Source organism: Oncorhynchus mykiss, chromosome 9 (assembly GCF_013265735.2).
Source record: "Oncorhynchus mykiss isolate Arlee chromosome 9, USDA_OmykA_1.1, whole genome shotgun sequence".
Lineage (NCBI taxonomy): Eukaryota > Metazoa > Chordata > Actinopteri > Salmoniformes > Salmonidae > Oncorhynchus > Oncorhynchus mykiss.
This window is the reverse complement of record NC_048573.1, coordinates 14,120,925-14,143,870: the sequence shown is the minus strand read 5'-3', so window position 1 is coordinate 14,143,870 and position 22,946 is coordinate 14,120,925. Positions and strand designations below refer to the sequence as shown.

General features: G+C 41.1%; 1 non-coding gene across 5 annotated transcripts in view; it reads right to left on the bottom strand.

Moving 5' to 3' along the window:
• Window positions 1–3,571: 3,571 nt before the first annotated feature.
• The window catches only part of LOC110531546, a 29,409-nt gene continuing 10,034 nt past the window's right edge, over window positions 3,572–22,946 (bottom strand). For 3 of the 5 annotated variants that reach the window (XR_005053423.1, XR_005053426.1, XR_005053424.1), the window contains 4 exons: window positions 17,854–17,926; window positions 14,440–14,565; window positions 5,585–5,687; window positions 3,572–5,074 (listed from right to left, as the gene is read on the bottom strand). This is a non-coding gene — a transcript (uncharacterized LOC110531546). Of the gene's footprint in view, window positions 5,075–5,584; window positions 5,688–14,439; window positions 14,566–17,853; window positions 17,927–18,973; window positions 19,105–20,498; window positions 21,380–22,946 lie in introns of those variants that run through there. The other 2 variants (XR_005053425.1, XR_005053428.1) reach the window with 2 other exon arrangements.

Sequence of the window (22,946 nt, the reverse complement as noted above, 5' to 3'; positions counted from 1 at the left end):
AGTCTGCCAATAAGAATGCTGTGATTGACAGAGTCGAAGGCCTTGGCCAGGTCGATGAATACGGCTGCACAGTCTCTTATCGATGGCGGTTATGATGTCGTTTAGAACCTTGAGCTAATTTGTAGGGGTCCAGATTTTGCAGCTCTTTCAGAACATCAGCTATCTGGATTTGGGTGAAGGAGAAATGGTGGGGGCTTTGGCGGGTTGCTGTGGAGGTTGCCGGGCAGTTGATCGGGGTAGGGGTAGCCATGTGGAAAGCATGGCCAGCTGTAGAGAAATGCTTATTGAAATTCTCAATTATAGTAGATTTATCGGTGGTGACTGTGTTTCCTAGCCTCAGAGCAGTGGGCAGCTGGGAGGAGGTGTTCTTATTCTCCATGGACTTTACAGTGTCCCAGAACTTTTTGAGTTAGTACTACAGGATGCACATTTCTGTTTGAAAAAGCTTGCCTTAGCTTTTCTAACTGCCTGTGTATATTTGTTCATATTTTGAATATGAAAATGCATATAAATACTGTCCATATAGATCCCTAAAACTGACTTGATTTCAAATAGTAAAAGTCTCAAAAGAATACACTATACATACATTCACCGCAACAACACCAATGATAAACTCCTGTCTAAACTTTCTCAGCTGAATAAATGCAGGTCTGATGGTAGTAGAATATCCAGAGGTGATGACGGTTGAGGTTTGTCTGAGAAAAACTGAACTCTACTGTACGGGAAATAATAAACTTATCTGAATTATTGTGTATAGAAGGTGTGTCCTGTAGCATTGTGTGTTCACCAGCTGTACTGAAAGTCATTTCAGGCACCCACTGTATGAACAAACAGAGTGGAAACTACATTCTGAATGATGTATATCTTTGTTTTTGAGCATCCCTTCTGTTATTCTATCATTTGCTGTATTTCCACCAATTCATTAAAAAGCATTTATCAAGACAAATATATTTTGTGGGTGTTTCTTTTTTTCCATGTGTGTTTTGTGTGACTTGGTGTTAGTTTTACTTCAAAGTACACTGAGCATATTAACCTTTTGGAAAACCTTCCTACTATTGAGTTGCACACCGCCCCCCACTTTGCCCTCAGAACAGCCTCAATTCTTTGGGATATGGACTCTACAAGCATTCCACAGGGATGCTGGCCCATGTTGACGCCAATGCTTCCCACAGTTGTGTCAAGTTGGCTGGATGTCCTTTGGGTGATGGATCATTATTGATACGCACAGGACACTTTTCTTTGTGAAAAACCCAGCAGCGTTGCAGTTCTTGACACAAACCAGTGCGCCTGGCACCTCCTACCATACCCCATTCAAAGACACTTAAATATTTTGTCATGCATATTCACCCTCAATGGCACACATACATAATTAATGTCTCAATTGTCTCAAGGCTTAAAAATCCTTATTCAACCTGTCTCCTCCCCTTCATCTACACAGATTGAAGTGGATTTAACATGTGACATCTATAAAATATTATAGCTTTCACCTGGATTCACCTGGTCAGTCTGTCTATGTCATGGAAAGAGCAGTCATCCTTAATGTTTTGTAACCTCAGTGTATATTGTAATGTAAGGCGTTGGCTGGAGAGTGATTTGTACAATAATCACATATTTTGTGTGTGTGGTCTTACAGGGGTCTGGATGTGGGCCCTACGGTCCTTTTGGAGCAGGTGATAAGGAAGTGGAGAATACAACACAGGATAAAAAGGTCAGGTCAAAAAAATACAGTTTTATATCTTTATGTTTGAAGCCTGAAATGTGGCAAAAGGTCGCAAAGTTCAAGGGGGCCGAATACTTTCGCAAGGCACTGTATATCCCCACCCACTTTGCCAAAGCACAGCCCCCACACCACTAGAGGGATATCTTCAACCACCAACTTACCATCCTAAGACAAGGCCGAGTATAGCTCACAAAGTTCTCCGCCACGGCACAACCCAAGGGGGGGGGGGGGGGTTGCCAACCCAGACAGGAAGATCACATCAGTGACTCAACCCACTCAAGTGATGCACCCCTCCTAGGGACGGTATGAAAGAGCCCTAGTAAGCCAGTGACTCAGCCCCTGTAATAGGGTTAGAGGCAGAGAATCCCAGTGGAAAGAGGGGAACCGGCCAGGCAGAGACAGCAAGGGCGGTTCGTTGCTCCAGAGCCTTTCCGTTCACCTTCACACTCCTGGGCCAGACTACACTCAATCATATGACCCACTGAAGAGATGAGTCTTCTGTAAAGACTTAAAGGTTGAGATCGAGTTTGCGTCTCTCACATGGGCAGGCAGACCATTCCATAAAAATGGAGCTCTATAGGAGAAAGCCCTGCCTCCAGCTGTTTGCTTAGAAATTCTAGGGACAATTAGGAGGCCTGCGTCTTGTGACCGTAGCGTCCGTGTAGGTATTTACAGCAGGACCAAATCAGAGAGATAGGTAGGAGCAAGCCCATGTAATGCTTTGTAGGTTAGCAGTAAAACCTTGAAATCAGCAGGGTCCAGAGTAACGCTGAGGTCCTTCACAGTTTTATTTGAGACTGTACAACCATTAGGATTAATTGTCAGATTCAATAGAAGATCTCTTTGTTTCTTGGGACCTAGAACAAGCATCTCTGTTTTGTCCGAGTTTAAGAGTAGAACGTTTGCAGCCATCCACTTCCTTATGTCTGAAACACATGCTTCTAGCGAGGGCAATTTTGGGGCTTCACCATGTTTCATTGAAATGTACAGTTGTGTGTCATCCGCATAGCAGTGCAAGTTAACATTATGTTTTCAAATGACGTCCCCAAGAGGTAAATTATATAGTGAAAACAATAGTGGTCCTAAAACGGAACCTTGAGGAACACCGAAATGTACAGTTGATTTGTCAGAGGACAAACCATTCAGAGACAAACTGATATCTTTCCGACGGATAAGATCTAAACCAGGCCAGAACTTGTCCGTGTAGACCAATTTGGGTTTCCTATCTCTCCAAAAGAATATGGTGATCGATGGTATCAAAAGCAGCACTAAGGTCTAGGAGCACGAGGACAGATGCAGAGCCTCGGTCTGATGCCATTAAAAGGTAATTTACCACCTTCACAAGTGCAGTCTCAGTGCTATGATGGGGTCTAAAACCAGACTGAAGCATTTGGTATACATTGTTTGTCTTCAGGAAGGCACACTGCTGAACAATTCATAAAATTGCTACCGGACTATTTACATTGACACATCCCCCCTCCCTTTTGTACACTGCTGCTACTCGCTGTTTATTATCTATGCATAGTCACTTTACCCCAACCTATATGTACAAATTACCTTAACTAACCTGTACACCCTCACACTGACTCGGTACTGGTATCCCCTGTATATAGCCTTGTTATTGTTATTCTTATTGAGTTACTTATTATAATTTTTTGCTTTAGTCTATTTGGTGAATGTTTTCTTAACTCTTCTTATGCTGCACTGTTGGTTAAGGGCTTGTAATTAAGCATTTCACAGTAAGGTCTACACTTGTTGTATTCGGCGCATGTGACAAATAGAATTTGATTTGATTATCCACTTGTATTTGTTCAATAATACTTTAATAACAATTTCAAATGAATAGTTTGCTTTACATTTGCTGTTAATGTACTTTTCATAAGAGACATAAAAGTTCAGTTTAATCAAACTTTGTTTATATGGGACATTTCTTACAGATGATGAATTTCAAAGTGCTTCAAAAAATTGGAGAAAATTAACATCAATAACGAACATTGCTTAGCTGACTTCCTCAAAGTACTGCCAAGGCATATATGGTACATTGGGACCTAGCTGATATGTTGATATTTACAGTTAATTACATGTGAAATGCATATTTTACATTTAGGTAACATTTTTACTTGTACATCCTCAGGACACATACTTTAGCTAGATTACAAGCTATTTCTATCCATGTACATTTCAATGTATACATTAGTCATATATTATTTCAATTCAAGTAGATAAAACCAGTCAATCAAACACACATTAGCACATTTCTTTCAACAAATTCAGTTCAAAATATTTAACAAATAACATTATAAAAGGTAAGAAAGATCAAACACTATGTTTCTGTACAAATATAAAATCAAGATAGACCATATGTCATGGATAATACCACCATGTATCTTGATATGTCCATATACATAGTTCATACACTACAGTTCTAAACCCAGGATACAGTTACCTTGTCGAATACATTATCTAATCTGAACATAATGATAAAATCACACCCCTTTCAAGCAGTATAATCTGATTATAATAATATGAAAACAATGTTTTTTTCAGTTCATTCTTTTACGAGTCTATCAAGTTCTTCCTTTGCCTGTTTAAACGTGTCAAGAGCCTGCTTATACTGTTTAGCCATGTCCCTGATTGTCTGAATAAACCTCACTGTGTCTGACTGAATTTGGTTTCCATTTTCCATTGCATCAAGTTCCTTGACATCCTTGACAATAAACATTATGTCAAGAACTAGGAGTAGGCTAGAGAGCACCCCTGTCAATGCTGCTGCCGCACGGAGAGATTTAGAAGATGAGGCACCTAGTTTGGCAATATTTGCAAGCTTAGCAAAAGAGACCACGTGTTCTAAACAATACAGACTAGATGCTATCTTATAAAGTTCAGCCCCTGGTTTAGCTGGATCATTGGCCATTGCCTTTAATTCTTCAACTTTCAAGTTGATTTTACTCAAACTTTCCTCAATTGGTTTGACATTTTCCAGAAAATGTTTCTGAATGCACTGAATGTTGTCTCTGTCATTTTTTTGACTCACCATGCTGGTGATGGTAGAAGCAGCGCCAGTAATCCCACCAGTTACACCTATTCCCATACCCACCGCGGCAACAACCATGGAGGAGCCGAAAGTGAATGGAGCCAGGGCAAGGCCTACTAAAGTAGTGATCCCTCCAGTCGCCCCAATAATACCCCCTACCAGACTACCTCTAGTAGTGGCATGGTACCAAGTCTCATAACTGTCAGCTATCTGACGAAGCTCTTTCACTTTTGCCTGAAGGTCCGTCAAATGTTCATCAAGGAGATGTCTGAATACTTCAACACTTTCCTTGATTTCCTTTCGTGCTTTTGTCCATCTCTCTGAAAAACAGAGTGATTATTTAGACATTGCTCCATGAAATGAATACAAAAGACTTGCCATATCCCATTTAGGTAATAAAAAACAATCACTTTGCTAATTGCTATGTAAACACATAAGTATTGACAACATAAAGACAATTTCCTTACGCAAAATAATAAATCAAATGTGAATCATGGATTAAATATAATTTACTTTGGTCATTCCTGTAAACATCAAATAATTCAGTACCATACAACAGACACAAATCTTATGGGTTGCAACTAATGTTGATTATGGGGAGAAAAGATCAGTTGAACAATGCGTTAATCACAAATTAAACCTGCAAATAGTTGAATAATTGTGCAAATAATACTGGATTACAGATTTTTTAAAAATAGTATTTTAGTATTCTTTGAATTTTGTTTAAGCATAGTCCTAGACATTATTTAAGCAATGTCCACAGAAATTTGCCTCGATAATAATGTTGTATTGGGCTTACAGGTGAAACTGCTCCATAAAATCTTACTCACCGTCATGTGATGATGACATACTGTCGTCACTTGAACCCCTGATGGACTGACTGGTTATTTTCTGCTTTGATGGATTTGGGGGGAGCAGATGACTTCAATCCCACTGGAGAAAAAGACAACGAACAGTGTTAAAATATGACTGAGATAATAGATTTATATTTTAAGTGTTTTAGCATGTGTAGATGGTTGAGAAAACAGGATCTGAGCATGTGCTATAAATAAACATTCATTTATTTTATAGAGAAAACTGCTTCTCTCATCTTTTAACCCCTTAGAATGGCCCTGCAGAAATCAAATTAGCATAATAACCCCCCCCCCCCCAAAAAAAATCTGTCTTTTCAAGACAGAGATATCCTTTTTTTGTTGCATTGGATGCATCTCAATCTACCACATCTGCCGATGTCACACTTCCTCATCTGAGGTGAAAGGTGGCAGAGCTAGAACGGAGTTTGTTAATTAAACCATGAGACATCCCGAAAATCAGTCTTCCCATAATATGATCTGCAGCGTCCGAACAAGCGTCATATAGGACAGACACTTCAGAACAAACTTGCTTTAGCTTTTTTGGGGGGACCATCTGTTCTTCCATGTAGTGAATCTGTTATTCAATGCGTTTGTATGGGCTAATGGCAGTAAGGCCAAATTACATTTTACAATCTTAAAAAATATATATATTCTTCAAGGGGTCTTGAAATTCTAAATCAAATAGCTAAATAATCCTAGTATGACCTTCTTAAAACTTTTCCATATGTTAGCTTAGGCAGGGCTCAGACTGTAGAGGGTTAGGAAAGCTTGCTTGGGCAGCAACATCTGGGGCCTGCATGGAGACAGAAACTGGTTTGGTCCCAATTGAAAACCACATTTACAGTCTACTTCTTTCCCATAGGTTACACTACACACCCACCCTATCTGGGTGGGGTCCCAGATGGGGTCCCTCAAAAAGACCAATGTGAACCCACATAAAGACCAACATGGCAACCACATGTGGGGTCAAAGGGGATACTGAGGACAACATTATGTGGCTTCCTGTTGGATTTCTCTCATGGGGCCCTTGGAACAGTCATTCATTAACCCATATGGGCCCCACATGGACATGTTGGTTGCATAAGCTCTGTCGTATTCTGGAGAGAGGCTGTATAAGCAGATGGAATGTAAGGATGGATCATCAGACAGGAGGGTGTAGTGGACTAAAGTGTAGCTACAGCGCCTTCAGAAAGTATTCACACGCTCCACTTTACACATTCTGTGTAACACAATGGGGTTCAAATGGATTTGTCATTTTTGGTCAACGATCTACAAAAATTACTCTGCAATATTAAAGTGGAAGAATTCTAACATTTATAAAAATAGAAACAACTAATATCTTGATTAGATAATTATTCACCCCTGAGACAATACATTTTAGAAACACCTTTGGCAGCAATTACAGCTGTGAGTATGTTTGGGGGAAGTCTAAGATTTGCACATCTGGGTTGTACAATATTTGCCCATTATTCTTAAAACAAATGTCAAGAACAATCAAGTTGGTTGTTGATCATTGATAGTATAATACATATTCAATTCTTGCCATAGATTTTCAAGATGATTTAAGTCAACACTAACTAGGCCTCTCAGGAACATTCAATGTCGTCTTGGTAAACACCAGTGTAGATTTGGCCTTGTGTTTTAGGCTATTGTCCTGCTGAAAGGTAAATGTCTCCCAGTGTCTGTTGGAAAGAAGACAGAACCAGGTTTCCCTCTAGGATTTTTCCTGTGCTCAGCTGTATTCCATATGTTTATGCTACAAAACTCCCTAGTCCTTGCCAATGACAAGCATACACATAACATGAAGCATCCACCACTATGCTTGAAAATATGAAATGGCACTCAGTGATACCCACAAATATAATGCTTTGTATTTAGGACAAAAGTCAATTTCTTTGCCATGTCTTTTTTGCAGGATTACTTAAGTGACTTGTTGCAAACAGGATGCATGTATTGGAATATTTTTTATTCTGAACAGGCTTCCTTCTTTTCTCTGTCATGTACGTTAGTATTTTGCACTAACTATGATATTGTTAATCCATCAGTTCTCATCACATCCATTATACTCTAGCTTTTTCAATGTTTTAAAATCACCATTGGCCTCATGGTGAAGTCCCTGAGCAGTGTCCTTCCTCTGCCTGTACCTTTGTAGTGATTGGGTGTATTGATAAACCATTCAAAGCCTAATTAATAACTTCACCATGCTCAAAGGGATAATCAGATTTTTTTGTTCTCTAACAATTATTTTGCAAGGCATTGAAAAACCTCCCTGGTCTTTGTGGTTGAATATGTGCTTAAAATTCACTATTGATTGAGGGACCTTACAGATAATTGTGTGTGGGGTACAGCGATGGGGTAGTTATTCAAAAATCATGTACACCACTTATTGAACACAGAATAAGTCCATGCAACTGATGTGACTTTTCCAGCAAATGTTTACTCCTGAACTTATTTAGGCTTGAAATAGCAAAGGGGTTGAATACTTGACTCAAGACATTTCAGCTTTTCATTATTATTATTTTTTTAAATGCAAAAAAAAAAGGGATCGGTTGCGGCTGGTAGGACGCCGAACAGGCAGGGGAGCCAACTTCGGCGGAAGTAGGCCGTCATTGTCGATAAGAATTTGTTCTTAACTGACTTCCCTAGTTAAATAAAGGTTAAATAAAAAAATTAATGATATTAAAACAATTGTGGGAAAGGTGCATAAAAAAAAATCTGCACTCAATCTCAAGAATTAAATTAAGTCCAAGTAACCCCATCCTCCTACAACCCACACTTACCCCTCAAACTGCAGTACAGTTTATTACAGTATTAAGTGGGCGCACTATAATTGGTTCAGGTGTAACAGGGTTCAAAGGCCTGTTAGGGTGTACAATGTAGCATTCTAAAAAGCTGATTACAGCCATATCGTCAGCAGTCAAGACAGCCTCAAATTTCAACAAACTGCATCTAGGAACAATTGTCCAGACAGGCACAAATACAGTACATGCAGCCCATAAGAGACACTGGATTCAAAACAGGGTTTCATTGAGAAATTATACTTCTAATTGTTATCAGTACAACTTCACTTCCTCAGTATTTGATCAATCATTAATTGTGTATTCCATGGGGAATTCTTCATCAACTACTGCACACTTCATCTTTAGGGAGGTACAGTAAGGAGAACTGGAAGCCAAGTGTTATGTTAGTTACAATTTGCTATATTTACTGCTGTTCAAATGTCTTTTCAATTAAATGATATACCGCATTGATTCTTGAGGAATAACACCTGACTCCTTATACTAAACTAAAAAATATAATACATCTCACATGAATCTCACATCAGATTTGTTGCAAGGAGTGGCTTGAAACAATGTATGACGTAGAAACACACTTTTACATATACAGTATTTTCATGAATAGTTCTATATTAATGCAACATTAGAACAGAACAGTTTACATTTCCTACAACTACACCCGTGAAAATAATTTCATTACACACAGTGTTTAATTAGGTCCAGTGGAGGAACAATGGGTTATCCAGAGGAGTAACGGCTTGACTGTGTTGGAGACAAGGCGATTCTGAAAAACAACCAACAGTTGTGTCCAATCACGAATCAAGGTTCATCATTCATAAGGAGTTATTTTATGACCTAATGATGAGTGAGTATTATTTGTTCACTTAAGACTTTGTCAATGCATGTATCAGGAAACACCTGTGTTTACTGCTACACTGTGAGGATTTTACTACAGTAGTTAAACATTTACAGGTCTGCCCCATGACTGTGACTTTAGGAGTCAAAGTAGCTTGATCACGGTGTAAGGTCAAACAATATCCATTGCATGTTTTCAGTCATAGATAAATGCAGTCAAAGACATGTTTACCCAAATGCATGTTATTGTGAGTATCATAATATTTTTTACATTTACCAGAATAGGGATGCGTGGGAAAAAAAGCAACAACAATCTACTTAATTCACCTGTCACATTATGGTTCACATGACTTGATAATGAGGTCCACTCTACCAAATACTGTAGTACCCCATAACACCAGAGAGACAGTACCACCAAATACTGTAGTATCCCATAACACCACAGAGGAACAGTACCATCCCATAACACTATAGAGGGACAATATCACCAAATATTGCAGTATACCATAACACCAGAGGGACAGCAATACTGTAGTACCCGATAACTTGGTTTGGCCAGGCTGTTATCAATTCTTACGCTATGTTTTACTGGTCACTGGTACAGCTCTAGGAAGAGGCCACTGGTTCCAAACTTCTTCAATTTAAGAATGACAGAGGCCACTGTGTTCTTGGGGACCTTCAATGCTGCAGACATTTTTTGGTACCATTCCCCAGTTCTGTGCCTCGACACAATCCTGTCTCGGAGCTCTAAGGACAATTCCTTTGACTTCATGGCTTGGCTTTTGCTCTGGCATGCACTGTCAACTGTGGGACCTTATATCGACAGGTATGTGCCTTTCCAAATCATGTCCAATCAGTTGAATTTACCACAGGTGGACTCCAATCAACTTGTGGAAACATCTCAAGGATCATTAATGGAAACACGATGCACCTGAGCTCAATTTTGAGTGTCATAGCAAAGGGTCTGAATACTTATGTAAATAAGTTATTTATGTTTTTCAGTTGAGATACAGCCCGGGGTCAAACCAGGGTCTGTTGTGACGTCTCTAGCAGTGAAATGCAGTGCCTTAGACCCCTGCACCACTCGGGAGCCCCTGATTACTTTGTTACTTTCCTATAAAGGAGGCATTAAAAGAAGACAAACATGAATATTACCAATTGAACTAAATGTATTGCAAGATAAATCAATGTTAGCGTTTACATAGCTGGGCATAAATGGGATGTTCAATTTGACATTTTACTGAGTTACAGTTCATATAAGGAAATCAGTCAATTCAAATGATTTCATTAGGCCCTCAATGGATTTCACTTGACTTGGAATACAGATATGCATACCTTAAAAAAAAGGTATGGTCTTGGATCAGAAAACCAGTCAGTATCTGGTGTGACCACCATTTGCCACATGCAAAGTGACACCTCTCCTTCGCAGAGAGTTAATTAGACTGTTGATTGTGGCCTGTGGAATGTTGTCCCAATCCTCTTCAATGGCTGTGCGAAATTGGCAAGAACTGGAACACAATGTTGTACACGTCCATCCAGAACATCCCAAACATGCTCAATGAGTGACATTTCAGGTGAGTATACAGGCCATGGAGGAACTGAGACATTGCTTCATGCATGGAGCCGTGCATTATCATGCTGAAACATGAGGTGATGGTGGCAAATGAATGGCACGACAATGGGCCTCAGGATCTCGTCACGGTATCTCTGTGCATTCAAATTGTAATCAATAAAATGCCATTGTGTTCGTTGTCAGTAGCTTATGCCTGTCCATACCATAACCCCACCGCCACCATGGGGCACTCTATTCACAATGTTGACATCAGCAAGCCACTCACCCACACGACGCCATACATACTACCTGCCATCTGCCCAGTACAGTTAAAACCGAGATTCATTTGTAAAGAGCACACATCTCCAGCATGCCAGTGGCCATCGAAGGTGAGCATTTGCCCATTGAAGTCAGTTACAACGCTGAACTGCAGAAATAATTTGGTTCGGCAAACCCACCGTTTCATCAGCTGTCCAGGTGGCTGGTCTCATACGATCCCGCAGGTGAAGAAGCCGGATGTGGAGGTCCTGGGCTGGCTTGGTTACACGTGGTCTGCTGTTGTGAGGCCGGTTGGACGGACTTCCAAATTCTTTAAAATGATGTTGGAGGCGGGTTATGGTAGAGAAATTAACATTCAATTCTCTGGCAACAGATCTGGTGGGCATTGCTGCAGTCAGCCTACCAATTGCACGCTCCCTCAAAACCTGAGACAACTGTGAAATTGCACATTTTAGAGTGACCTTTTATTTGCCCCAGCAGAAGGTGCACCTGTATAATGATCATGTTATTTAATCAGCCTCTTTCTATGCCACACCTGGGTTAATTAGGGTTAATTAAGTGCCGCCTAGGGTTAATTAAGTGCCTTGCACAGACAGATTTTCCACCTAGTCGGCTCAGGGATTCAAACCAGCAACCTTTCGGTTAATGGCTCAACACTCTTAACCGCTAGGCTAGCTGCCACCCAACAGAGGAGAACAAGGAGAAGCAGAGACAGACTGCACAACAGGGAGGCTGTAGAGTCCGCACGGTTTGGCCCAGGGAAGGGAAGGGAAAGTGGGATACTAGTCAGTTGTACAACTGAATGCATTCAACTGAAATGTGATGATGATGATGTTCCTAGATAATAATTGGAACATTATGTTAATGATATATAGGCTTTTCCTAGTCTTGTATTGAGAATCAACCAATCTGGAATGGGAGCCTCGACTAACAAAGGGGAAATGGGTGGAGCCTAATAGTTTACCAATAAAGGGAAAGGGGGGGGCTTACTGTTTGAGTTGAGTGGGCTGGGCTGTGTGAATGTACGCTTGTCCATTTCTTCTTTTAATTTTTACCCTCATTTTTTCCTCTTTTATTTTCCTATTTTGTTGTTGACCATTTAGTTTTATTAAGTGAAGTGTTAGTTTACCGCCTCAGTGTGCTCACAAGTTAGACAAGAGTATGTTCGTTCTTGTGTAACTTTTTTAGCAACAGCACTAAACAAATGGGAAAATAATATAAATAAATAACATAAAAAGTAAAAACTTGTGTGGCTAATTTGTCTTTGTAATAAAATGAATAACTTAAAAAATGTATGAGTAGTAATGAAAGATAAGAAGAAATCTTCAAATCAAATCAAATGTATTTACGGTATGCCTACCCATGTCAGAGACGCAAACTCGGTCTCAACCTTTAAGTCTTTACTGAAGACTCATCTCTTCAGTGGGTCATATGATTGAGTGTAGTCTGGCCCAGGAGTGGGAAGGTGAACGGAAAGGCTCTGGAGCAACGAACCGCCCTTGCTGTCTCTGCCTGGCCGGTTCCCCTCTTTCCACTGGGATTCTCTGCCTCTAACCCTATTACAGGGGCTGAGTCACTGGCTTACTGGGGCTCTCTCATGCCGTCCCTGGAGGGGGTGCGTCACCTGAGTGGGTTGATTCACTGATGTGGTCCTCCTGTCTGGGTTTGCGCCCCCTTGGGTTGTGCCGTGGCGGAGGTCTTTGTGGGCTGTACTGAGCCTTGTCTCAGGATGGTAAGTTGCTGGTTGAAGATATCCCTCTAGTGGTGTGGGGGCTGTGCTTTGGCAATGTGGGTGGGGTTATATCCTTCCTGTTTGGCCCTGTCCGGGGGTGTCCTCGGATGGGGCCACAGTGTCTCCTGACCCCTCCTGTCTCAGCCTCCAGTATTTATGCTGTAGTAGTTTATGTGTCGGGGGGCTAGGGTCAGTTTGTTATATCTGGAGTACTTCTCCTGTCCTATTCGGTGTCCTGTGTGAATCTAAGTGTGCGTTCTCTAATTCTCTCCTTCTCTCTTTCTTTCTCTCTCTCGGAGGACCTGAGCCCTAGGACCATGCCCCAGGACTACCTGACATGATGACTCCTTGCTGTCCCCAGTCCACCTGGCCGTGCTGCTGCTCCAGTTTCAACTGACCTGAGCCCTAGGACCATGCCCCAGGACTACCTGACATGATGACTCCTTGCTGTCCCCAGTCCACCTGACCGTGCTGCTGCTCCAGTTTCAACTGTTCTGCCTTATTATTATTCGACCATGCTGGTAATTTATGAACATTTGAACATCTTGGCCATGTTCTGTTATAATCTCCACCCGGCACAGCCAGAAGAGGACTGGCCACCCCTCATAGCCTGGTTCCTCTCTAGGTTTCTTCCTAGGTTTTGGCCTTTCTAGGGAGTTTTTCCTAGCCACCGTGCTTCTACACCTGCATTGCTTGCTGTTTGGGGTTTTAGGCTGGGTTTCTGTACCGCACTTTGAGATATCAGCTGATATACGAAGGGCTTTACTAAAAATACATTTTGATTGATTGATTTTCAACACCTGCTTTCCATGACACAGACTGACCAGGTGAAAGCTATGATCCCCTATTGATGCCACTTGTTAAATCCACTTCTGTTAGTGTAGATGAAGGGGTGGAGATCAGATAAAGAAGGATTTTCAAGCCTTGAGACATTTGAGAAATGGAATGTCAGCAGATTGTCAATGACCTGTATGTAGGCAGGACTGGGACTATCAGATAGGATCTACACCACTGCTCTTTTCTATAACCTGTATGTAGGAAGGACTGGGTTATGATCAGATAGGATCTACACCACTGCTCTTTTCTATAACCTGTATGTAGGAAGGACTGGGGTATGATCAGATAGGATCTACACCACTGCTCTTTTCTATAACCTGTATGTAGGAAGGACTGGGTTATGATCAGATAGGATCTACACCACTGCTCTTTTCTATAACCTGTATGTAGGAAGGACTGGGGTATGATCAGATAGGATCTACACCACTGCTCTTTTCTATAACCTGTATGTAGGAAGGACTGGGGTATGTTCAGATAGGATCTACACCACTGCTCTTTTCTATAACCGGTAGGTAACTGACGGGCCACACAAATTGGGATATGGGGAGGGGAATGGACATATGCAAATGTGGTATTAGCATTTGAATACTGTGTGTAGTAGAGTATTCTACAGTATACATTTTTTTTAATAGTAAGCGCTACATGATAGTGGGATAGTACAGAGTGTAGTATAGTATACTACAGTTTACAGCAGAATACTATAGAATTCTATATATAGTAAGTACTAAAGTATTCTACAGAAACTGTATTATTTTTCATGTGGGTTGAAAGCTCCATAATGTTAATAAACATTACTTACTATCATGGTCAATTTCCTTGCTACGTCTGTTTCCAGCAGTTGCCATATCTGACTTTGTTAATTGTCTTCCTCTTAGACGGTTCACTAGAAGCTGCAGATCTTAGTTGTGTGCTGGAAAGGGAGAGGCTGTAGAAACAGAACACAAGGATGAATCATTAGACAGGATGATGTTAGTGGACCTAAGTGTTATCAAAGTGTAGCTATTTATAGTGTATTTGAAGGACTATATGTGCTGCGTATTTATACTGAACAAAAATATAAACACAACATGTAAAGTGTTGGTCCCATGTTTCAATGTTGTGCACATTGTTACATCCCTGTTGGTGAGCATTTCTCCTTTGCCAAGATAATCCATCCACCTGACAGGTGTGGCATATCATGAAGCTGATTAAACAGCAAGATCATTATACAGATGCACCTTGTGCTGGTGATAGTAAAAAAGCCACTCTAAAATGTGCAGTTTTGTCACACAACACAATGCCACAGATGTCTCAAGTTTTGAGGGAGTGTGCAATTGGCATACTGACTGCACGAATGTCGACCAGAGCTGTTGCCAGATAATTAAATGTTAATTTCTCTACCATAAGCTGCCTCCAATGTTGTTTTAGAGAATTTGTCAGTATGTCCAACCAGCCTCACAACAGCAGACCACGTGTATCCAAGCCAGCCCAGGACCTCCACATTCGGCTTCTCCACCTGCAGGGTCGGCTGAGACAGCTGGTGAAACGGAGGAGTATTTATGTCTGTAATATAGTCCTTTTGTGGGGAAAAACGAATTCTGATTGGCTAGGCCTGGCTCTCCAGTGGGGGCCCTATGCCCTCCCAGGCCCTCCCATGGTTGTGCCCTTGCCCAGTCATTTGAAATCCATAGATTAGGGCCTAAGGAATTTATTTCAATTCACTGATTTCCTTTTATGAACTGCAATTCAGTAAAATCATAGAAATGTTTACATGTTGTGTTTATATTTTTGTTCAGTGTGTGTGTGTGTGTATGTATATATATATATATATATATATATATATATACAGTGCCTTGCGAAAGTATTCGGCCCCCTTGAACTTTGCAACGTTTTGCCACATTTCAGGCTTCAAACATAAAGATATAAAACTGTATTTTTTTGCGAAGAATCAACAACAAGTGGGACACAATCATGAAGTGGAACGACATTTATTGGATATTTCAAACTTTATTAACAAATCAAAAACTGAAAAATTGGGCGTGCAAAATTATTCAGCCCCTTTACTTTCAGTGCAGCAAACTCTCTCCAGAAGTTCAGTGAGGATCTCTGAATGATCCAATGTTGACCTAAATGACTAATGATGGATGATAAATACAATCCACCTGTGTGTAATCAAGTCTCCGTATAAATGCACCTGCACTGTGATAGTCTCAGAGGTCCGTTAAAAGCGCAGAGAGCATCATGAAGAACAAGGAACACACCAGGCAGGTTCCGAGATACTGTTGTGAAGAAGTTTAAAGCCGGATTTGGAAACAAAAATATTTCCCAAGCTTTAAACATCCCAAGGAGCACTGTGCAAGCGATAATATTGAAATGGGATGAGTATCAGACCACTGCAAATCTACCAAGACCTGGCCGTCCCTCTAAACTTTCAGCTCATACAAGGAGAAGACTGATCAGAGATGCAGCCAAGAGGCCCATGATCACTCTGGATGAACTGCAGAGATCTACAGCTGAGGTGGGAGACTCTGTCCATAGGACAACAATCAAGTCGTATATTGCACAAATCTGACCTTTATGGAAGAGTGGCAAGAAGAAAGCCATTTCTTAAAGATATCCATAAAAAGTGTTGTTTAAAGTTTGCCACAAGCAACCTGGGAGACACACCAAACATGTGGAAGAAGGTGCTCTGGTCAGATGAAACCAAAATTGAACTTTTTGGCAACAATGCAAAACGTTATGTTTGGCGTAAAAGCAACACAGCTGAACACACCATCCCCACTGTCAAACATGGTGGTGGCAGCATCATGGTTTGGGCCTGCTTTTCTTCAGCAGGGACAGGGAAGATGGTTAAAATTGATGGGAAGATGGATGGAGCCAAATACAGGACCATTCTGGAAGAAAACCTGATGGAGTCTGCAAAAGACCTGAGACTGGGACGGAGATTTGTCTTCCAACAAGACAATGATCCAAAACATAAAGCAAAATCTACAATGGAATGGTTCAAAAATAAACATATCCAGGTGTTAGAATGGCCAAGTCAAAGTCCAGACCTGAATCCAATCAAGAATCTGTGGAAAGAACTGAAAACTGCTGTTCACAAATGCTCTCCATCCAACCTCACTGAGCTCGAGCTGTTTTGCAAGGAGGAATGGGAAATAATTTCAGTCTCTCGATGTGCAAAACTGATAGAGACATACCCCAAGCGACTTACAGCTGTAATCGCAGCAAAAGGTGGCGCTACAAAGTATTAACTTAAGGGGGCTGAATAATTTTGCACGCCCAATTTTTCAGTTTTTGATTTGTTAAAAAAGTTTGAAATATCCAATAAATGTCGTTCCACTTCATGATTGTGTCCCACTTGTTGTTGATTCTTCACAAAAAAATACAGTTTTATATCTTAATGTTTGAAGCCTGAAATGTGGCAAAAGGTCGCAAAGTTCAAGGGGGCCGAATACTTTCGCAAGGCACTGTGTATATATATATATAATCTATAAATATGAATATGTTATATTCATGGGAGGTGAAGGGCAGTTTTGAATTATTGCCCACAAGTGCGGTTGTCATGTCTACTCTCACTCCTCCGGTGCTCAACGTCCTGGCAACCCACCTTTACGCACAGCTGGCAACCAAGATTACGCACACCTGCGCCCCAACAGTTAAACATGAACTTCATTAATACCTTGATTACTTATTACTTATTTGTCTATCACTCTGTTCTGTCATTCATCAGGTAGTATTGTTTGTTTTCTTGTTAGACGCTTCTCGATTTGTATTAGTTATCCTTAAAGTCACACTGCACTTGTTTCCTGACTCCCTGTGTCTACGTTACAGAATACTACCTATCAAAATATGGAAGCGAGCAGAAGAGTTCTGGAACGATGCCCACATGAGGCTCCCTTGTTCCATCATGGTGATCGTTTGTTAATGTTAAACTCACCAACTGCACCTGCTTCCTGACTCCCTTCGTCTCCATTACAGGTGTTATGTTACAAGTTACAATCTGCTATATTTACTGCTGTTCAAAGGTAATTTCAATAAATAATCTCAGTAGCCTACTACAAATGTGTTAACCCATCACACAGACGCAGACATATGCATAAGATAGCTAAAACTGACTCGATTGCAAATAGTTAAAGTATCACATAAATACACTATTGAATGATATACCCTATTTCATTTCCCCACAACAGCACCAACGATGAACTCCTGTAAAAACACTCAGCTGACTTACTGCAGGTCTGGTGGTGGTAGAACATCCAGAGGTGATGATGGTTGAGGGTTGTCTGAGGACAGCTTCAAGGGACCTAAGATGAATAATAAAATAATTAACAGAATAACACTGACATTTGTCTTTTCCTACTAGCACTGACTTTGCTGATAACTACTTTATTGGAGGCAGGGTTGGGTTACTTTCTAAATGTAATCCTTTACAGTTACTAGTTACCTGTCCAAAATCGTTTTCAGTAATGTAACTTTTGGATTACCCCAAATAAGTAATGTACTTTTAGATTACTTTCCCTTTAAGATGCATTAAAATAATACAAAAATGTATATTTCTAATTTGATGAAATGTTTTGCAGGAAAAATCTATTTTAGAGTTTACAAAGCTGGCCATAAGTGGATGTTGTATTTTACTTTCTGGGTTGGTTATGCAGGCTCCTTCTAAACCATTGCTTTCTACTACAGACAGTAATAAAATGAGGCTATATCTCTACATTAAAAACCAAAGTCTGTCAGATTTCATGTTATTCCAATTCCTTTAATTCTCCTTGATCTTCAAGAATGGGACTTGGAAATGGCCAAATAACCATTGGAAGACAAAGCTTGTACTGTAGCCTACAAAAGCCTTTTCCTGCTATTTTCCCTCGATCCATCAAACACATTAGATTTGTCATCAAATTGTAATGATGTCTGACTTGTGCTCAGATGGAACAAACTTAAAATTGTGACTCTTTTCATTGCTATTTTGAATAACACTGAGAAAAAAGAAAGGTGTTAAATAATTTTTTCGCAAACATAATTTCTAAAACTGATGTTTGCGAAAAAATGATAATTATATATATATTTTTTAAGGTATCTGTTATCTAATTGCAGTATTTTTGTTAGTAAAGCAACGGATTATAGTTACAGTTACAATCCGTTACCCTGATGGGGGGACATGTTCTTACTTTGTCTGTGATATGTGGTTGTTTCACCAAAAGTCATCTTAAAATGGAGGTAATAACTGTCTCTCTGGATAGGAGCATCTGCTAAATTGGACAAATTCCAAATCCCACAGATTTTACAAATTCTATGATAGTTTTCTAAACTTAATTAAAAATGTTCTTACTTTAATGTAAACATTTTCTCACCTTAGTTGTTGAAAAGTGATGATAAATGGATTTTGAAATTGTAACCACGTTTTCCACTCAGTTGGTGTTTGTTTTCTGCGCAATTGTACTTTATCTTTCACTTTCACTCTCCTCCACTTCCTTCTCCCCAAAACTACAGTACAACATAACACCACAGAGTGGCGCTATATCAATAAATCAAATGTATTCCCTGTCTGGTGTTAGGTGTACCCGCGTGTGTCTCTCTCTCTCCATCCCTCTTTCTCCCTCTGTCTCTCTCCCCCCTTCTCTCTCTCCCCCCTTTCTATCTCCCTTTATCGCTCCCCCCCTCCTTCCATCCCTCCCTCTGTCTCTCTCCCCCCTCCCCCCTACCTCTCTCTCTCCATCTCTCTTTCCCTCTCTCTCCCTTCCTCCCTCTATCCCTTCCTCCCTCTGTTCCTCCCTCTCTCTATCCCTCCCTTCCCCTACTGCTCTCTCTCTCCCTCCCTCTCCCTTTCTCTCCATCTCTTTACCTCTCACTCCATACCTCTCTCCCTATCTCCCTTTGTCCCTCCCTCCCCCTTTCTCTCTCTATCTATCTCTCTCTCTCACTCCCTCCTTCCCTCTCTCTCTCTCTACCTCTCTCCATCTCTCCCTTTGTCCCTCCCTTCCTCGCCCTTTCTCTCTCTCTCTCTCTCTCTCTCTCTCTCTCTCTCTCTCTCTCCCTCCCTCCATCTCCCGCTGTCCCTCCCTCTCTCTATCCCTCCCTCTCATTCCTCTCCCTCCCTCTCTCTCCCTTCCTCCCTCTATCCCTTCCTTCCTCTCTCCCTCTGTTCCTCCCTCTCTCTTTCCCTCTCTCTCCCTTCCTCCCTCTATCCCTTCCTCCCTCTCTCCCTCTCTCCCTCCCTCTCCCTTTCTCTCCATATCTTTCCCTCTCTCTCCCTTCCTCCCTCTATCCCTTCCTCCCTCTCTCCCCCTGTTCCTCCCTCTCTCTATCCCTCCCTTTCCCTACCATTCTCTCTCCCTCCCTCTCTCCTCCCTACCTCTCTCTCTCCATCTCTTTCCCTCTCTCTCCCTTCCTCCCTCTATCCCTTCCTCTCTCCTCCCTACCTCTCTCTCTCCATCTCTTTCCCTCTCTCTCCCTTCCTCCCTCTATCCCTTCCTCCCTCTCTCCCTCTGTTCCTCCCTCTATCCCTCCCTTTCCCTACCGTTCTCTATCCCTTCCTCTCTCCTCCCTACCTCTCTCTCTCCATCTCTTTCCCTCTCTCTCCCTTCCTCCCTCTATCCCTTCCTCTCTCCTCCCTACCTCTCTCTCTCCATCTCTTTCCCTCTCTCTCCCTTCCTCCCTCTATCCCTTCCTCCCTCTCTCCCTCTGTTCCTCCCTCGCTCTATCCCTCCCTTTCCCTACCGTTCTCTCTCCCTCCCCCTCTCTCTCTCTCGCCCTTCCTCTCCATCTCTTTACCTCTTATTCCCTCCCACTATCTCCTTTTGTCCCTCCCTCCCTCCATCCCTCTCCCTCTCATTCCCCTCCCTCCCTCTCCACCTCTCTCTCATTACAGGTATTTTGGTGTGGGCGCTGTATTGCATTCTTGACTTGTGATCAACAGTTGACAGTTAAGAAAATAATGCCTCCAGAAAAAAATAAAACTAAACCCAACATCCTAAACTTTATCATAACAAAACAATGTTACACATATTTCTATTGAAGTTGTTTTTAACAAAACAATTACAACTGAAACCAAGTATTTGTAGAACAATATTTATTTTAGATTTGTCAATAGTTGCAACAACAAAAAAAACATACACTGAAATTCATTTAACAACAATGTCAAAGAGAAAAGACATGGAAGTCATCTCCCCCAAAATAAAAAATACACAGTTCAGCTGATTTTATGATCTTATCAAATAACTCCTTTTCAAGAGCCTCGTCCCTACGGACCTGGATGATGAGTTCAGCCACTTTCTTCAGCAGTCTGGTTACCTCTGCTGCTGTACTCAGACCTGTAGTTACCGTGGATGTGGAGGAGGACAGTTCCTCTAATGTTTGAACATTTGTTTGGATTTTTTCCAGGCATTCAACAATTGGTTGAATACTTTTATTGAATTCTTCTGCACCATTCTTAATTTTCTCTTGGCCATTGTTCTCTAACAACATTTTGACGATGTTAGAAGCAGTGATAGCAGCTCCACTAACTGCACCCATGACTGCCCCTGCAACGAGCAGGGGGGTGCCCCCAGTAAATATAGTTAGAACTATTCCCGCTACCCCAGCTACACCAAATCCAGCCCCAACATTCCTGCCTGTGGCAGCATTGTCCTGTATCCTCTTAATAATAGCAGCTTTCTGTTTAAAGTAATTTGCTCTTGCTTGTAAATTTGTTCTCTTTCCTTCAAAGAGTTTCTTGAATGACTTGATGTCATGCTTGAGGTTTCCTAGTTCATTTGACACTGGAAGAAATATATATAATTGTCAGACAATGTTATCCAGAGGAAAAACACAAACCCATAACCCACCCACATATTAACGTTTCTCATTTAATATCTCATTCACCGGTCACTTAACTAATTAACTGTTAGTTAAGTGATCTAGTGTCGAAAAACATCTTAATTTAACCAAGTTTCAGTTATGCGTTCACATACACTCCCCTTCATATTTATTTGGACAGTGAAGCTAAAATGTTTGTTAATTTGGTACTATATTTGAGATCAGCATAGAATGTCACCACATATTTTTTTACCGATTAGAAATGAATGCACTTTATTTATCTAGTCCCCCTTTTGAAGGTGTCATAAGTATTTGGTCAAATTCACTCATACACAGAGTGTACAAAACATTGGTTAGGGATATTCCTCTAGTGGTGTGGGGGCTGTGCTTTGGCAAAGTGGGTGGGGTTATATCCTGTCTGTTTGGCCCTGTCCGGGGGTGTCATCGGATGGGGCCACAGTGTCTCCTGACCCCTCCTGTCTCAGCCTCCAGTATTTATGCTGCAGTAGTTTATGTGTTGGGGGGCTAGGGTCAGTTTGTTATATCTGGAGTATTTCTCCTGTCTTATCCAGTGTCCTGAGTGAATTTAAGTATATTTTTCTCTCTCTATCTCCATATCTCTCTACCTATCTATCTACGACATTGCTGATGAGTACTTTCTGGCCATGCTGCTGCTCCAGATTATTATTATTTGACCATGCTAGTCATCTATGAACATTTGAACATCTTGGCCATGTTCTGTTATAATCTCCACCCGGCACAGCCAGAAGAGGACTGGCCACCCCTCATAGCCTGGTTCCTCTCTAGGTTTCTTCCTAGGTTTTGGCCTTTCTAGGGAGTTTTTCCTAGCCACCGTGCTTCTACACCTGCATTGCTTGCTGTTTGGGGTTTTAGGCTGGGTTTCTGTTCCGCACTTTGAGATATCAGCTGATATACGAAGGGCTTTACTAAAAATACATTTTGATTGATTGATTTTCAACACCTGCTTTCCATGACACAGACTGACCAGGTGAAAGCTATGATCCCCTATTGATGCCACTTGTTAAATACACTTCTGTCAGTGTAGATGAAGGGGTGGAGATCAGTTAAAGAAGGATTTTCAAGCCTTGAGACATTTGAGAAATGGAATGTCAGCAGATTGTCAATGACCTGTATGTAGGCAGGACTGGGACTATCAGATAGGATCTACACCACTGCTCTTTTCTATAACCTGTATGTAGGAAGGACTGGGGTATGATCAGATAGGATCTACACCACTGCTCTTTTCTGTAACCTGTAGGTAACTGACGGGCCACACAAATTGGGATATGGGGGAGGGGAATGGACATATGCAAATGTGGTATTAGCATTTGAATACCGTGTGTAGTACAGTATTCTACAGTATACATTTTTTTTTAATAGTAAGCGCTACATGATAGTGGGATAGTACAGAGTGTAGTATAGTATACTACAGTTTACAGCAGAATACTATAGAATTCTATATATAGTAAGTACTAAAGTATTCTACAGAAACTGTATTATTTTTCATGT